Below are 17,172 nucleotides of genomic sequence, written 5' to 3'. Positions count from 1 at the left end.
AGAGTCCCCTTGTGAGGAGCCGAGGGCCCAAGTCACAGAGCGCCCAAGTCACAGAGCGCCCAGCAGGGGCCAGGGCACTGGGTTAGGAGATCCCAGCACTGATGGTCTTGACAATGATGGGTGTTATTTCCCCTCCCTGACTGTGCATCTTGGGGAAATTCCAGCCCAGGGAGTACTTGTTGTGGTGGGGAAGGAGGCAGAGAGGCTAGAAAGGGCTAAAATAGGGAACTCCGGGGGAGGGGGTTTCCAGCTGAGCAAGAAGGGAGATTCTGGTAGGTCTGGGGAACGAAGCCCATCGCCCGGTCTCACCCCTGCCAGGCCTCTCCAGGTGACATGCTCACCAGGGCGGTCCACCCCTTGGGCCCCTCCTTCACCACATCTTCCCCTCCCCGCCTCCCTGGTCTCTTCCGTCCCACCTCAAGCCTTTGCCTTGACTGTTCCCCCCACTACAATGCTTTTCCTTGATGGGCTTCTCTGCATCCTCAGAGAATGTGCCGCCCTGACCTCCTCTCTCACACAAACCCCAGCCCACCCTTCCAGTAGTCTCCATCACATCACTCTAGAGCATTTATCTGGCTCTGAAATTAAATTTCATAATGTATTTATCAACGTGTCTTCGTGTTTCCCTCCTCCCCCTCTAGACTGTCAGCCCGCTGCGGGCCGGCGTCTCGTCCCCTTGTTCACGCTCTGTCCCCAGGACTTGGCATGTGCATCCTGAGTGGTCTAAAGCAGGGGTCCCCAACCTCTGGGATCCAATGCCTGATGATCTGAGGTGGAGCTGCTGTAATAATAAAAGAAAGAAAGTGCACAATAAATGTCATGCTCTCGAATCATCAAGAAACCACACACACAAACACACACACACTCCACTATGGAAAACTTGTCTTCCACGAAACTGGTCCCTGGTGCCAAACAGGCTGGGACCACTGCTCTCATGAACATGCCCAGGGGTGGGGTTTGGCTGAACCTGGGTGGGGGCTTCCTGGGAGGAGACCACTGGGAGTCTTTGATCCCCAAGGAAGTGGATGAGCCTCTGGCTCTCAGCAGGAGGGCAGGCAAGGCCCAGAGATGGTCACTCAGCAACTCCCGGGCAGAGTAGGGCCCAAAGGATGTAGAAGACTTGTCTGCTGGAATGTGTCATCCCTGGAGACAGGATTAGCATCCCTCGTGTCCCTAGGCCCATGTCTCTAGCTAGGGGATCCTTGGCTGTTTAGTGGCCAGGGCCCCAGAGGCTCATCAGACCCTCCTCCTGAGAACAGGCTGCTCCCAGCTGGCCAGGTCCTGCTTAAGGCAGGACACCATGCCTCCCTCTGAATCCTGACTTTGTTCTCTCTGCAGACCGCCCCCATGGGTGGGCCTGTAGACTGGCTCTTTGCTAAAAATCCTCCACGCCTGTCCACATCTATCTATCCTCGCCTTAATCCAAGTCCTTCAAGAACTGCAGGGGCCTGCTCCCTGCCCTCCTGGCCCCTCTGATTCATTTTTCATGTGGCAGACACAGCTAGCTCTTTCCAATTTAATTTGGGTTCCATCTTCCCAGGGATGATGAAATCCTTTCATGTCCTCACACTGCTCTGTGGATAAAGTTCAGCCACCCTCCATGTGACCTGACCTTCCCACCCCAACCTCTCGGCCACGGCACCTCTCACATACTCTTCTTTGGGTGTTTCTTGACCACTGGGCCTTCGTACCTGTGGTCCCCTCTCCCTGGAAAGATCTTTCTGCCTCTCTCTGTTGGATTAATTATTCTTGCTCAGCTTTCAGATCAAGCCTCAAACATCATGTCTTCCAGGAAACCTCAGGTCCCTGTCAAGGTGGAATCTCCCTCTACACACTCTCATTGGCTCTATATTTGTCTCCTGGGACTGTTCAGAGTGATTGTATAATTATCTGTTTCATGTCCACCTCCCCTTAGACTGAGCAGCGCTGGAGGCAGGAACCTTCTCTTACCTGCCCTCCTAACACCGCACATGGAGCATCAAAGTCTAGATGGAGCAGAGACATGCTCGTGCCTTCATGCACTTGTTCTCAACAACCATTTGCTGAGAATCCACTGTCGCTGGGCTACCAAGTTGGCACAGATCTGATTCTAGATCTCAGAGGGCTTAGCCTGTTGGGGACCACACACTATGGTGAGACCCGGGCTGGGCAGCGACCACAGAGCAGGACCTCAGGAAAAGCTTCTCAGGATTTGAACAGTGAGTAGAAGTCTGAAAAGAGGCGGGTGGAAACCCGAGTAGTGGGAACAGCCTGTGCAAAGGCCCTGAGACAGGGAGGGTCGGGGAACCGTGGTGGCTGAGCATGGCTGCAGTGCAGAAAGGGAGGCAGGGGCAGAGGATACAAGGGCAGGTGGAGGTGCTCAGGACCCAGAGCTGCCTTCCTGCCTCACTACCCTCTGGTCTCCCCGCCAGGACAGGTCAGGACCTGCCAGAGACCCACTCATAGGCTCCAACCCCTTTTCCCTGGGGCCAGGGATTCCCTCACTGGTGGTCCAGTGGTTAAGATTCTGTGCTTCCAATGCAGGCAGTGTGGGTTCAATCCCTGATTGGGGCACTAAGATCCCACATGCTGTGGGTATGACCAAAACTAAATTTTTAAAATACGTGTCTGTTGAAAAATTAAATAGTTGTCTTTGGGAGGTGACTGGAAGACAAGAGGAAGGGTACTGTCTTTCCATTGTACTCCCTTTGAGTTTGCAATGAACAAGTATCTTCTTTTAAAAAGAAAGAGAGACATAAAATAAATGAATAAAACACAATCAAACACTCCCTTTGTGAGGAATTAATATATTAAGAGAAAAAATCGTCACTGTTATACACTTGAAAGATGCCTCGCAGGAACTTCGTGGTGGGCCAGTGGTTAGGACTCTGCTCTTTGACTGCAGTGGCCCCAGTTCGATCCTCGGTTGGAGAACTAAGATTCCTTAAGCTGCAGAGGGTGGCCAAACAAACAAAAAAAAAGATGCCTCTCACAGGTATAGAGTCAGATGGCTTAGTGTGGCAGCTACGAAGTGCCAGAAAGCTGAGTCTTGGATGATGGGGGAGATTCCTCTCCATGCCTCAGGCTCAGGGAGGCCCCAGAGTCTCCTACGCGAGTGCCAGGCGGGAAGCCAAGCCCAGGGATAGATCCCCATTGTCAACAAACTAAGATTCCCCACGCCCAGTTCCCTCCACTCTTCCTGCCTGCTTCTGGGGTTTCTTCTGTCCCCACTCCCCAGTTCCCTCCACTCTTCCTGCCTGCTTCTGGGGTTTCTTCTGTCCCACTCCCCAGTTCCCTCCACTCTTCCTGCCTGCTTCTGGGGTTTCTTCTGTCCCACTCCCCAGTTCCCTCCACTCTTCCTGCCTGCTTCTGGGGTTTCTTCTGTCCCACTCCCCAGTTCCCTCCACTCTTCCTGCCTGCTTCTGGGGTTTCTTCTGTCCGTCTGTACAGTGGGCACATTGGACTCACTTCATTTTTTTTTAAACTTTTTACTGTGAAAAATTTCAAACATATACAAAAACACAGAGAAGAGTAAAGGGAACCTCCACGCACTGCCCCTCACCTCAACAACCATCGACTCCTTTTCTTTCACATCTACCCCCTCCCCACCCTGATTATGTTAAAGCAATTCCTCAACAGAGGAATCACTTCATCTGTAACTAGTTCAACATGTTTCTCTCAGAGACATAGCCTTGTTTTCAAAACATTAAGCACAGAACCACTATCACACTCCATAAAATGAACAATAACAGCTTAATATCATCCAGGATTCCCTTGGTATTTGCATTCCCCAAATATCAATGTAAAACAAGACAGTTAATATGTTCAGTCAGGATCCAAACAAGGTCTGCATGTTGAAATCAGCTTACATGTCTCTTAAATCCTTAAAAAAATGTTTTTAGTTGTATATTGTAGTATAGTCGAGGAACAATGTTGCGTCGGTTTCCGGTGTACAGCAAAGTGATTCAGTTGTACATATATACGTATCTATTCTTTTTGAAGTTATTTTTGTATTGAGGTTATTACAGAATATTGAGCAGAGTTCCCTGTGCTATACAGTAGGTCCTTAACCCTTAAAATTTTTTATTTTATTTTTTGGCGGCACCACTGGGTCTTCATTGTGGCATGCAGATTCAAAAGCTGTGGCATTTCAGCTTAGTTGGTGTGTGGGATTGTAGTTCCCCAACCAGGGATCAAACCCACGTCTCCTGCATTGAAAGGTGGATTCTAACCACTGAGCCACCAGAGAAGTCCCATAAACCCCTTTCACGTAGGCGTTAGATTACTCCAGTATATCCTTCTATTCCCCCCACCCAGCCACTCTCTCCTTCTGGCCAATATTCACCACATTAGTTACCTATTTGCTGCAAAATGAATTTCCACAAAACAGAGCAGCTTAACACAACAAATATTTACAATCCCATAGTTTTTGTCAGGCAGGAATCTGAATGAGAATTCTTCCAGCTCAGCCTTTCTCACTGCAATCTAAGCGTCGGTGGGGCTGTGAGCTCATCTGCAGGCATGACTGGGGAAGGACCAGCTCCCAAGCTCCCTCAGTACACACTGGCAGCACTCACTTCCTTGTTACAGGGGCCCTCCAACGTGGCAGCTCACGACATGGCAACTTGTGTCAACAAAGCAAGCAAATGGGAGAGGGAGTGATGTGTTTCACACTTGTGCATGCACCCAACCTGCCTGGAGGAGCTGTTCAAAGACAACTCACTAGGCTCCACCCCCAGAGTTCCTGACCCAGCAGGCTTGGGCAGGGAAGGACATGCATTTTGAACAAGCTCCCAGGTGACGCTGAGGAGCCACAGGTTGAGAATTACAGAATTATAGGCACTCCCTCCCATATTTTTAAATTTCTTCATTGCACTTTATCTGCTGAGGGATCACTGTTAAGAATTCCAAGGTGAAGACAATGGCTTCAACCCTGGCTGCAAATAAGAATTAGTTGGTGAAAAACTAAAAATAGAGTTGTCATATGATCCAGCAATCCCACTCCTGTGTACATATCCAGACAAAACTCTAATTTGAAAAGATGCACGTACCCCTACGTTTACAGCAGCGCTATTCACAATAGCCAGGACACGGAAGCAACCTAAGTATCTATTGACAGATGAACAGATAAAGAAGATGGGGTATGTGTGTGTATATATATATATATATAGGAATACTATAAAAAAAGAAAAGAATGAAATAATGTCATTTGCAGCAACATGGACGGACCTAGGGATTATCATACTAAGTGAAGGAAGTCAGAAAGAGAAAGCCAAACATCATATTATACCACTTATATGTAGAATCTAAAATACAACACAAATGAACATATCTACACAACAGGAACAGACTCACAGATATGAGGCTCAGAGTCGTGGTTGCCAAGGTGGAAGTGGGTTCAGGAGGGAAGGACTGGGAATTTGGGGTTAGCAGATGTGAACTATTATATATAGATAATATATATAATTATAATATTATATATAATAAATATATATAGGAGTTGGTGATGGACAGGAGGCCTGGTGTGCTGCGATTCATGGGGTCGCAAAGACTCGGATACGACTGAGCGACTGATCTGATCTGATATATAGAATGGATAAACAACAAGGTCTTGCTGTGTAGTGCATGGAACTATGGTCAGTATCCTATGATGAACCAGAATGGAAAAGAATATGAAAAAGAATACATATGTATACACATATATATCTTCACTGAATCACTTTGATATCAGTGATACCATTGAATCACTTTGCTGTACAGCAGGAATTAACACATTATAAATCAACTATATTTAAATAAAATTTTTTAAAACTTACTAGGTGAACTTTAAAGGGTCACACCATCTCTGCATCCCCAGAAAGGCCTGAGAGACAATCACCTAAAGAGCAAATGTCACAACAGCAACTCTGGTGGTCAACTCTGGTACCCATGCCTCTAGCCGTAGATAATTTCCAAATCTATTAACGAAGTGGGGCTAGTTATTCCCACTTTACAGATAAGGAAATTGAGGCTCCAAGGAGGTAACTGGAAAGCAGCAGAGCTGGGCTCAAACACAGCCCCAAGTGCCCTGTTGGCCAGCAGGTCGAAGGCCTCTTAGGTTGTGCTGGAGTCTCCAGCCCCTCTGGGTTGAAAGTCCCCAGCCCTCAGATCGAGAGAATGAGGTTGCTTGTGGTCAGGCTCAGCTGTGGATAAAAGCCCCTAAGAGCTGGGCCTTGGGAATAATTCCAGCCTGACCCCAAGGCCACCCCGTGCCTGGGATGGCAGCTATGAATAATGGACGACACTGGGGAGAACTCTGTGGCTGGTGATTCATCTTCACTGTGATGGTCAACTGCATTTGGTGCGGGGAGGGGAGGATGGATGGACTTCCCCGCAAGAGGCTCAGGCTCCCCCCTCCTTCCCCAGCCTCTCCCCAGCCTCAGAGTCAAAGGCAGGGGCCATAGGAGAATCAGAACCCCACTGCCTATTACTCCCCCATCTCCACCTCTAGACCCTTCTGCCTGGAGAAGCAAGGCCCAGAGACTAGATTCTGGAGGATGAGGGAGGGAAGGAATGGCTTTGAAATGTGATGCAGTTTGGTCTTCCCTAGCGGCTCAGTGGTAAAGAATCCGCCTGCCAATGCAGAAGTCCTGGGTTCCATCCCTGGGTTGGGAAGATGCCCTGGGGAAGGACGTGGCAACCCACTCCAGTATCCTTACCTGGAAAATCCCATGGACAGAGGAGCCTGGTGGTCTCCAGCCCATGGGGTCGCAAAGAGCTGGACACAACTGAGCACAGTGGCACAATGGCTGATGGGTGAGGGCTCTGTAGCTCAGCTGCCAGGGTTCAAGTCCTCTGACTCACGCTAGCATTGTGCCTTTGGGGGGCTCACTCATCCTATCTGAGACTCGGTTTCCTCGTCTGTAAAGTGTGGAAGATACCATAGGCTTCACGGAGCTGCTGCTGCTGCTAAGTCACGGAGCTGTCAGGGGTTAAATGAATAAATAATACATGAAAAGTGCTTGGCCTCATCCGGCACATAGTAGGTACTCAATAAATGCTAGTTAGGTTGCGTACCCACAATGTGGGCAGCTTTTCTGCACACTTTGTCTCATGTACTCCTTGTGACACCCAAGGACAGTATTTGCTATAATTCTCATTTTACAGATGAGGAAATCAAGGATCACAGAGATTAATTAGAAGATCACAGAGCAGTCCATGAGAGGAGCAGAATTTGAACTCAATATCCAGTGAACAACTTCCAGTACGCTCACGAGTCCCAGTGGAACATCCTGCCCCACTGTCCTGCACTTTTTACGCTACAAAAGCTCCTCAGTTTACACAATCCTTCCTTACACAAAAATCGACTCCAGATTAAGGACTTAAATACCAAAACCCAACAAAAAGCCCACCTTAAAAATTTTTAGCAGGAATAAGAGGAATAATCCTTTCGAACTTAATGACCCAAAGATGACAGATTATAGACTTAAATGTCAACAAAGCTTCAGAAACCTTAGCAGGAAATATAAGTGAATATATTTTAGACCTCAGCATTAATAAAGGTGTTCAGCATCATTAGCGATCCAGAAATGCAAATCAAGATCTCTACTGGGAACAATTTCACAGTCAACTGGAAAACATTTTTAAATCGATCTTACCAAGTGCTGGAGAGGATGTAGATCGTACATGTTGCTGGCAGAAGTGTAATTAGGGCAACCACTTCATAAAGTACCTTGCTGTCATCTCTCACAATTGAATATTCATATATTCAGAATCCCAGTGATTCCATTTCCAGGCAAACACTCCAGAGAAACTCTTGCATGGACAATCAAGAACCACTTATAAGAATGCCAAAGGATTTCCCTGGTGGTCCGGTGGTTAAGAATCTGCCTTCCAATGCAGGAGATGAAGGCTCGATCCTTGGTCAGGGAACTAAGATCCCACATGCTGCAGGGCAACCAGGCTCAAGCACCTCAACTACTGAGCCTGTGCACTCTGGAGCCCACAGGCCACAATTAGAGAGAAGCCTGTGCACTGTAACAAACAGCCCATGTGCCACAACTAAGCCCAACAAAGCCAAAAAAATATATAAAAAATAAAGAATGCTCAAACAGCACTGTAAATTAGCAGACACCCGTACACCATTCAAGAGGCTGTCCACAGGAAACCAGACTGCCCAGCCAGGATACACTGACCTAGGAGAATATGACACAAACAGTTAAAATAAGCAAATCCCAGTATGGGCCGATCTTAGCTATATGTAGACTATTAAATGATGAAATGAAGTCTCATAAGATTCACATATCTTGATACACTTTTTTGGTTATCTGGCTTCCCTTTGTTGATGGATTGAATTGTGCCCCTGAAGAGATACACTGAAGTCTTAATCCCTGGTATCCGTACATGTAACCTTTTTTGAATCTGTATAGGGTCTTTACTGATGTGATTAAAGTTTATTTTTAAATTTTTTAAAATTTATTTACGGCTGTGCTGGGTCTTCGTTGCTGCACATGGGTTTCTCTAGTTGTGGTACGCAGGCTTCTCATCGCAGTGGCTTCTCTTGTTGCAGACCATGGGCTCTAAGCACATGGCCTCAGTAGATATGGCATGCAGGCTTAGCTGCCCCATGGCATATGGGATCTTCCCAACCAGGAATTGAACCAGTGTCCCCCACAATGGAAGGTGGATTCTTAACCACTGGACCGCCAGGGAAGTGGTATTATTTAAATTTAGATGAGGTCATATGAGTTAGAGTAGGCTCTAAATCCAGTGACTGGTATCCTTATAAGAAGGGCAAGAACTCCCAGTAACAATTAGACAAACAAAAGAAGTAAAAAGCATCCAAGTTGGAAAGGAAAAAGTAAAATTATCTGTTTGCAGATGACATGATCTTATGTACATAAAATCCTAAAGACTCCATCAAAAAGCTATTAAAGGACTTCCCTGGTGTTCCAGTGGTTAAGACTCTGCGCTTCCACTGCAGAGGAAGCGGATTCCATCCCTAGGCAGGGAGCTAAGATCCCACGTGCCATGCAATGTGGTCAAAAAAACTTTTTTCAAAAGCTATTAGAACTAATAAATGAATTCAGTAATGTTGCAGGATATATAAATCAACAAACAAAAATCACTTGTGTTTCTATCCATTAACAGTGAACTCTCTGAAAGTGAAATTAAGAAAGCAATCACGTTCACAATAGCATTAAAAACAATAAAATCCTTAGGAATAAATTTAACCAAGGAGGTGAAAGACCTGTACACTGACAACTATAAGACAAAAAATAAAACAAAACCAAAAAAAAAAAGAACCCATAAGATACTGATGAAAGAAACTGAAGACACAAATAAATGGAAACCTCTCTTGTGTTCTCGGATTGGAAGAATTAATATTGTGGAAATGTGCATACTATACAAGGTGATCTACAGAATCAATGCAGTTCCTATCAAAATTCCAATGGTATTTTTCACAGAAATAAAAAAGTACCCTAAAATTTGCATGGGACCACAAAAGACTTCAAATAGTGAAAGCAATCTTAAGAAAGAACGAAGCTGGAATCACACTTCCTGATTTCAAGCTATATTACCGAGCTTTAATAAAACACACTGGCATAGGGACTTCCCTAGTCGTCCAGTGTCTAAGACTCCACACTCCCAATGCAGGGGGCCCCGGTTCTACCCCTGGTCAGGGAACTAGACCCCACATGCCCCAACAAAGACTGAACATTCTGAGTGCTGCAACTAAGAGCCTGAGCAGTCAATAAATTTGATGAAAAGATACTGGCATAAAAAAGGCACTGAGACCAGTGAAAAATAATAGACAGCCCAGACGTTAAACCTACACAAACACAGTCAACTGATTTTTGACAAGGCAACAAGAACACGCAATGGAGAAAGGACAGTCTCTTCAATAAATGATGCTGGGGAAACTGGATATTCACATGGCAAACAATGAAACTGAATCCCTGTCTTAGACCACTCACAAACTCAAAATGGATCAAAGACTTAAAGGTCAGACCTGAAACCATAAAACTACTAGAAGAAAATATCAGGAAAATGCCCTTTGATATTGGACTTGGCAATGATTTCTTGGATAAGACACCAAAAGCACGGGCAGTAAAAACTAAAATAATCAAGTGGGACTACGTCAAACTAAAGAGCTTGTGTAAAGCAAAGGAAACAACCAACAAAGTGAAAAGGCAACCTACAGAGTGGGAGAAAATGTTTGCAAACCATACGTCTGACCGGCAGTTAATGTCCAAAATATACAAAGAACTCAACTCAATAGCAAAAAAGAATTTGCTATTTTTAAAATGGGCAAAGGACCCAAATAGACGTTTTTCCAAAGAAAACATTCAGATGGCCAATAAGCACATGAAGAGGTGCTCAACATCACTAATTATTGGGGACAAGCAAATCGGAATCACAATACCACTTCACACAAAAGGGAACCTTTGTGCACACTGGTGGGAATGCAAATTAGGCAGCTACTGTGGAAATCAGTATGGAGATTCCTCAAAAAATGAAAAATAGGACTGTCATGTGATCCAGAAATCACTCCTGGGTATATATCCAAATGAAATGAAATCGGTATCTTGAAGAGATATCTGAACTCCCATGCTTATTGCAGCATTCTTCATGATAGCCAAGACATAGAAAAAAAAACCAAATGCCGGTCAATGAATGAATGGATAAAGAAAATGTGGCATACACACACACACACACACATATGTAATATATCATATACATAATATAAGATATATACACACATATATGTAATATATCATATATGTAATATATATACACATACACGCACGCACGCACATGCACACACACATTGGAGGAGGAAATGGCAACCCACTCCAGTATTCTTGCCTGGAAAATCCTGTGGACAGAGGAGCCTAGTAGACTAGTTACAAAGAATCAGACATGACTGAGTGACTGAACACGCACGTATATACATATACACACACAATATAATATTATTCCACCATATGTTAAGTGAAATAAGCCAGACAAAAACCAATACCATATGGTTATCACTTACGTATGGAAAAGAAAGGAAGTGGGAAAGAGACCGAGAAACAAAGGGAAGGAAAGCAAGCCAATTTCACAGAAACAGAAAATAGAACAGTGGTTGCCAGGGACTGTGGGGGAGGAAGAAACAAGGAGATAAAAAGGTCAAAGGGTACAAGCTTTCAGTTATAAGAATAAGTTCTGAGGGTCTAATGTAGAGCGTGCTGACTATAGTTAGCAACTCGTTACTGTATACTTGAAAGTTGCAGAGTAGGTATTAAACATTCTCACCCTGTGTACGTGGGTACATACACACACACACACACACACACACACACACACACACACACACAGAGTTAACCATGTGAGGTGATGAACATGTTCATTATCTTGATCTGGGTAATCATTCCACAATGTGTATGCATTAATATTGGAAGTTTCACATTGTGCACTTTAAATTATACAATTATATTTGCCAATTATTCCTCAATAAAGGTGAGGGAGAAATGGGAGAGGTGATGACACCAGAGGAGCAGGCATGTGAAGACAGAGGCAGGGATTAGGGTGATGCAGCTACAAGCCTCGGATTGCTGAGGATTGCTGGCAACCACCAGAAGCCAGGAGAGAAGCATGGAACGCGTCCTTCCCTAGAGCCTTCAAAGGGGACGTGGCTCTGCCAGCACCTTGATCTAGATCTCCTAGCTTCCAGAGCTGTGAGAGAATAAATTTCTACTGTATTATGCCATCCAGTTTGTGAGAATTTCTTCCAGCAGCCCTGGGAAGCTAATACATCCTTTCAATAAAGTTAGTAAGAAGCAGCTAACATTAAAAAAAACATACAAGGAGAAGGAGAGCGGCAGAGGATGAGATGGTTAGATAGCATCGCTGACTCAACGGACGTGAATCTGAGCAAACTCCAGGAGATAGGAGCCTGGCACGCTACAGTCCATGGGGGTCCCAAAGAGTCAGAGGTGACTTAGCAACCGAACAACAACAACATCAAAATAGACTTGGAGGATAAAACCACACAAGAGACAAACCAGGGAGCAAGGAAGACAGGCCGCAGGGCGATGGGGATGACAAGGGGGACGGGAGGGGAAACCTCCAGCCTGGACATGGGCCATTGTTAGGGTCCTAGCTTTTGATTAATGGGCTACATGGTGTGAATCACATGATTAAAATAGCTGTGGAAATGTTTAAGAAAATCAGGTCATGCAAGGACCAAAGAGAATACACCATGATCTGGGTTATGATTGGTCCACCATTCTCTGCACCTGAAGTTTGCTAATAAAATCACTTAAAATCAACAATAACAAAAAATTACTTAAAAGGAATTCCTGCACCACTGCCTTCTTCCACGTCTGTGACAGAGTGCCCCTCTCCCCTGCCCCTTCCCAGTCCCCACGCTTCTCCCCTTACTGTCTTTCCCTTCTTCCCCAGCGCATACACGGTCTGACAAACCCTGCAGAGTACTCATTTCTGCGTTTATCATCTGTCTTCCCTCGGAGATGCTGTGAACGCCGTGAGGGCTGAGGTTCCCATCTGATTCACGCCTGGAGGGAGCTCCCCAGGAGGGAGCACAGTGCTTGGCACAGAGGAGGTGCTACATAAAGATTGGCTAAATCAATGAAAAAACTGAGTAAATAAACGAAGGGTTTGGTGAATGGGCAGTTAAGGGGCTCCGGTGCTCAGATGCATGTGTGTGTTTAGGGGTGGAGGGTGGGTACCACACGTGGAAATACAGGAAAGGCTTCAGGCAGGGAGCAACCTGCGGGCAGTCGTGCCCTCCCTACTCCCCAAGACTGCCCCTCATCACGCTGATAACAGACGCCAGAAATGAAGACCAGAACCAACCTAGGTTCCTCTCAGCTCATGACAACCCAGCTGGACGCAGGAGCCCATGAGATGCCTCTGCCCCAGCTGGGGCCTTTGTCTGGCACTGAAATAAGAGCACTGGGCTCCGAGCCGCCGTGGGGTTCACCTCTGGCGCGTGCTCCACTTCAGCCTTCCACCTGCCCCCATCTTCACCACTGCTAGCCTCCTAACCATCTCTAGTTATTTCTATTACACTTTGCTTTAAATTTGCCCACTTTTTTTTTTTTTTTTTTTCTCCCTGAAGAGACTGATTTAAAAAGGAATGGAGGGGGCTGGGGAAGGAATTCGCTGGTGGTCCAGTGGTTGCATGTCCACCTGCCAATGCAGGGGACGTGGGTTCGGTCCCTGGTCTGGGAAGATCCCACACACCACGGGGCAGCTGGGCCCGTGCAACGCTACTACTGAAGCCTGCGTGCCCTAGAGCTTGTGCTCCGCAGCAGGGGAGGCTGTCATGGTGACAGGCCCGTGCTCCACAATTAGACAGTGCCCCTCGCTCCGTGCTACAACTGGAGGGAGCCCATATACCTCAGCGAAGACCCAGCACAGCCAAAGATAAAAATAAAGAGCAAATTTTAAAAAATAGTTTAAAAAAGAGAAAGGAATGGGGGAAATTCCCTGGTGGGTCCAGTGGATAGGACGTGGCGCTTTCACTGTTATGGTGTGGGTTTTAGTCCCTGGCTGGAAACCTAAGATCCCACCAGCTTCGCAGCAGAGCCAACATAAATAAATACATAAAAAGGAATGGGTATGTCACTATCATAAACGGAAAAGCAATATCTGGGCCAAAAATAGACAGTAACATAAACTGCAGAAAACAACACGTTGTTCAATCTGAGATGGGAGTGTGGATTGCCCAAGACTGTCAGCCTGAGGTTATAAGGTTATAAGGGGGCCGAGCTAGCGCTAGAGAGAGGCCAGAGAGATGTTATACCCACCGACCAGCAAGGGCTGATTTCACTCCTTGACCCAGATTGCTGGGTGACTCAGAGTTAGGTGACACCCTGTCTGTGTCCCACCTAACCTCACCCTGCAGAATTCACCTCTCACCCTTTGCGGAACTGCCCTCTGGCCCAGCAGTTCTCTTCATGTTTAGGCCTGGAACCCTAAGAGTAGTGGCCTGGGCAGGAGGCCCCACTGGAGTCTCCCCAGAGGCTGGCTGAGGCCTCTCTATTCCCTGGCAAGCCTCTCCCTTGTCCCAGCCCCTCCTGTGCCCCAAGGGAAGTGGGCACAGGACCAGGCTGGCACAGGGCAGGCCCAGCTGGGCCCCAGCAAGCCCCAGGGAGCCAAGGCGAGCTCAGCCCTCGCCCTTAATTATCTTCCTGGCTAATGAGCATCTAAAAACCTCCCTGTCATCGTCAGGAGGACCCCTGGGATGCTGGGGGCAGGGCGGTTCAATGGACCAGATGTCACCAATGGAGCGAGGTATTAGCACCCACCCCTTCCCGGAGAGAGGAAATGGGCTTGGGGAGGGGAGCTATACTTCCTGTCTCTTTGTAGGGGAGAAAGCTAGGGTTGGGGCAGACAGTTAGGGTGGCGGTTAAGTTCAGGACTTGGCAGTCTACTGGGAGGGCTCGAATCAAGGCTTGGTGCGCACCACCTGTGACCTTTAGCAAATGCACTAGCCCCTTGCGGCTCAAAGCGTGGTACCCAAACCATCACTACCACCCGGGGGCTTGTGAGAAATGCAGAACCTTGGGCCCCAAACTACTGAGTCAGAATCTACAACTTAACAAGACCCCCCAGATAATTTCTGTGCATATGTGTTGCTCTGTGCCTCAGTTGTCCCATCTGTAAAATGGGGACTAAAATGGGTTCATGTATATGTAGTAGTGCTTAGAACACAGTTTGCTGCTCTTATTATTTATTCGTTGTTATTATTGTTGAAGCAACTCACTCAGGGCAAGACAGATAGCTGGGCTATTCCCAGCCCCCCACCTTTCAGCACCCCAGAGGTGGGTGGTCCCTGTGAAGACCAAGAGCCTGAGGCTCACAGAAATGCAGTGATTTGCCCAAGATCCAAATGAGGAAGCCCAGGTTCACTCCTACACCGATCTAACCCCACTACTAATGTTAAGAGTGAATGGAGGACTTCCCTGGCAGTTCAGTGGTTAAGACTCCATGCTTCCAATGCAAGGGGCACAAGTTCCATCTCTGGTCAGGGAACTAAGACCCTACATGCTATGTGGCATGGCCAAAAAAACAAGTATTTAAAAAAAAAAAAGAGTGAATGGAATTGTTTCCTCTGTACTTAACCCTTGTGGTGCTCACAAATGCCCCGTCAACTCCTTCACAATTGCCTTTGCTGTCACCTCCATTTTTCAGGCAATGAAAGTGAGGGTCAGAGAGGTCAGGCTGCTTTTCTAAAGCTACCCAGCAGGAAAGGCTGCACTGTACCCAGAGAGTTTGATGCTCATCATCCATGCTATGCTATATCCCCCCATCACTATTTTTTCCTCCCAGAATTTTTTCCCCCAAAGTGTCCCTGAGTCCCTTGTCAACTTTTTGCCAACCCTGGCTCTGGGGTTCTGGGCCTGCCCCTCCCACCTGCTCACCACTAATGAGGTCTTTGGCCACTTGAGGCTGGGACCACAGAGGCCGCTGAAACTGACTCTGTGGGAAAAACTTGCTTCCTTTCACCCGGGGCTCCCAGGTGTGGCTGACTGGGCAGGAGCCTTTGAGGGTGGTGCTGAGCCAACTCAGGAGTAGGAGCTGTGTTGCGCTATCTGGCTCTGGCCTCTGGGGAGCTGGCCTGGAGCTGAATGCCCCTCTGCCTCTTTGTCCACTCTCACTTAACCTCCAGCTCACCTCTGGGGCCTAGCCTCTTGGCTAGGGTGCAATGGGGTCAGACCTGGAGGTCTGCCGTCTGCCCATTCATTCCTTCCTTCAGACAAGCAAATATCATATACTCTTGTAAATGTACAATTTTGCAGTGCACAGGCTAGAACATAACCTACAACAGCACTGGGTGGAAATCAGGGAGGGCCCTCTGAAAGATGGAGTGGAAGAACGTTTCAGCTGAAGGAAACAGCACAGGCAAAGGCCCAGAGGTGGGAAACAGCATGGTGCATTTGAAGCAGGAAGACACCAACCCAGAGTGGATGGAGCAGAAAGAGCGTGGTGACTATGGCCTTGAGAGTGGGGCCCTCCATCTTCTCCCAGAGGGCACTGCTTTTTTTTTTTGTCTGTGCTTTTTTTTTTTGTCTGTTGCTGCCCAAGGGTTTTCTCTAGTTGCAAGGAGTGGGGGTGATTCTCTAGTTGTGCTTGGGCTTCTCAATGCAGTGGCTTCTCTTGTTGTGGAACATGGGCTCGAGGGTGCACAGGCTCAGCAATTGCAACCCATGGGCTCAGTACTTGTGGTGAGGGGGCTTAATTGCCCCACAGCATGTAGAATCTTCTGGGACCAGGAGGCAGGTGAATTCTTAACCTGTGGACCACCAGGGAAGTTCCAAGGACTCTGCTTGAGACTGGAAAAGACATTTCCAGACAAGATGACCAGTTCTCAGGATGAGGTGCTCCACCTGCCCCCTCCTACCTTGCAAGCCAGAGGCAATGGTCCAGGGAACTTGGGCCACAGAGGCCTTGAAGGACCCACTCTTGCCCCTCTTACAGCCAGCTGGCCACAAGGTGAAGGGGTGTCCTCGTCCTTGACGACCTTCCTGGGTGGACAAGTGGACTGACTGGCAGTCATTCCCAGGGCAAATAGGCCTGGCCTCCAATCCTGTCTTTATTATATGTGGGCTGTGGTACTTCAGTTCTCTGGAACATCAACCGCAAAATGAGCAGCTCTTCCTTTCCCAGTTGTCTCCATGAAGTGTGTTGAGAGGAGAGCACAGGGCCTAGCGCTGGGTGAGGCCTAATCGCGGGGGCTATTATGTTCAATAACCATGATTAAAAGAGGCCAAAAAGGCTGCAAATCCTGTTTCAGCCCGCAGCAGAATGAGAGCTCTGCTGAGGTCAGGGTCCTTGCTTGTGCTGTTCGTGGTTATTCCGGCCACCACTGGTACACCCAGCGTACATGGTTGGCGTTCCACAAACGTCTAAAGAATGGATGGATGATGCAGTAATGAACTAATTAATAAACAACTGAATGACCAGCTCCCGCCCCGAGGGAGGACATGTAACTCAGGGTCCTGCCTGTCTTTTGTCCTGCCGGGGCAGCTTGCCACACTCTTACCTGCTCTGCACCTCAGTTCTCGCTTCTGTTTGCTGGCGGGAGTAAGGGAAGCCTCTGGGGGCTGGAGGCGGGGGTTCCGGGCACCGGGGCCCCGCACCCACCCGCGCCCAATCGCCGTGCGCCGAGGCCGATCCCGCCCCCCGCCCCCAGTCCTG

General features: G+C 47.6%; 1 long non-coding RNA gene across 1 annotated transcript; it reads right to left on the bottom strand.

The window, feature by feature from the left end:
* Nucleotides 1–669: 669 nt before the first annotated feature.
* LOC138985627 (uncharacterized) lies at nt 670–17,123 on the bottom strand. Its single transcript, XR_011462676.1, has 3 exons — nt 17,018–17,123; nt 6,678–6,940; nt 670–781 (listed from the first exon to the last, which is right to left on the bottom strand). It is a non-coding gene; the product is annotated as an uncharacterized lncRNA (long non-coding RNA).
* Nucleotides 17,124–17,172: the final 49 nt, after the last annotated feature.

This window comes from Bos mutus, chromosome 25 (assembly GCF_027580195.1).
Source record: "Bos mutus isolate GX-2022 chromosome 25, NWIPB_WYAK_1.1, whole genome shotgun sequence".
NCBI lineage: Eukaryota > Metazoa > Chordata > Mammalia > Artiodactyla > Bovidae > Bos > Bos mutus.
The sequence above is the reverse complement of the archived record's forward strand: the minus strand, read 5'-3'. Positions and strand labels throughout refer to the sequence as shown.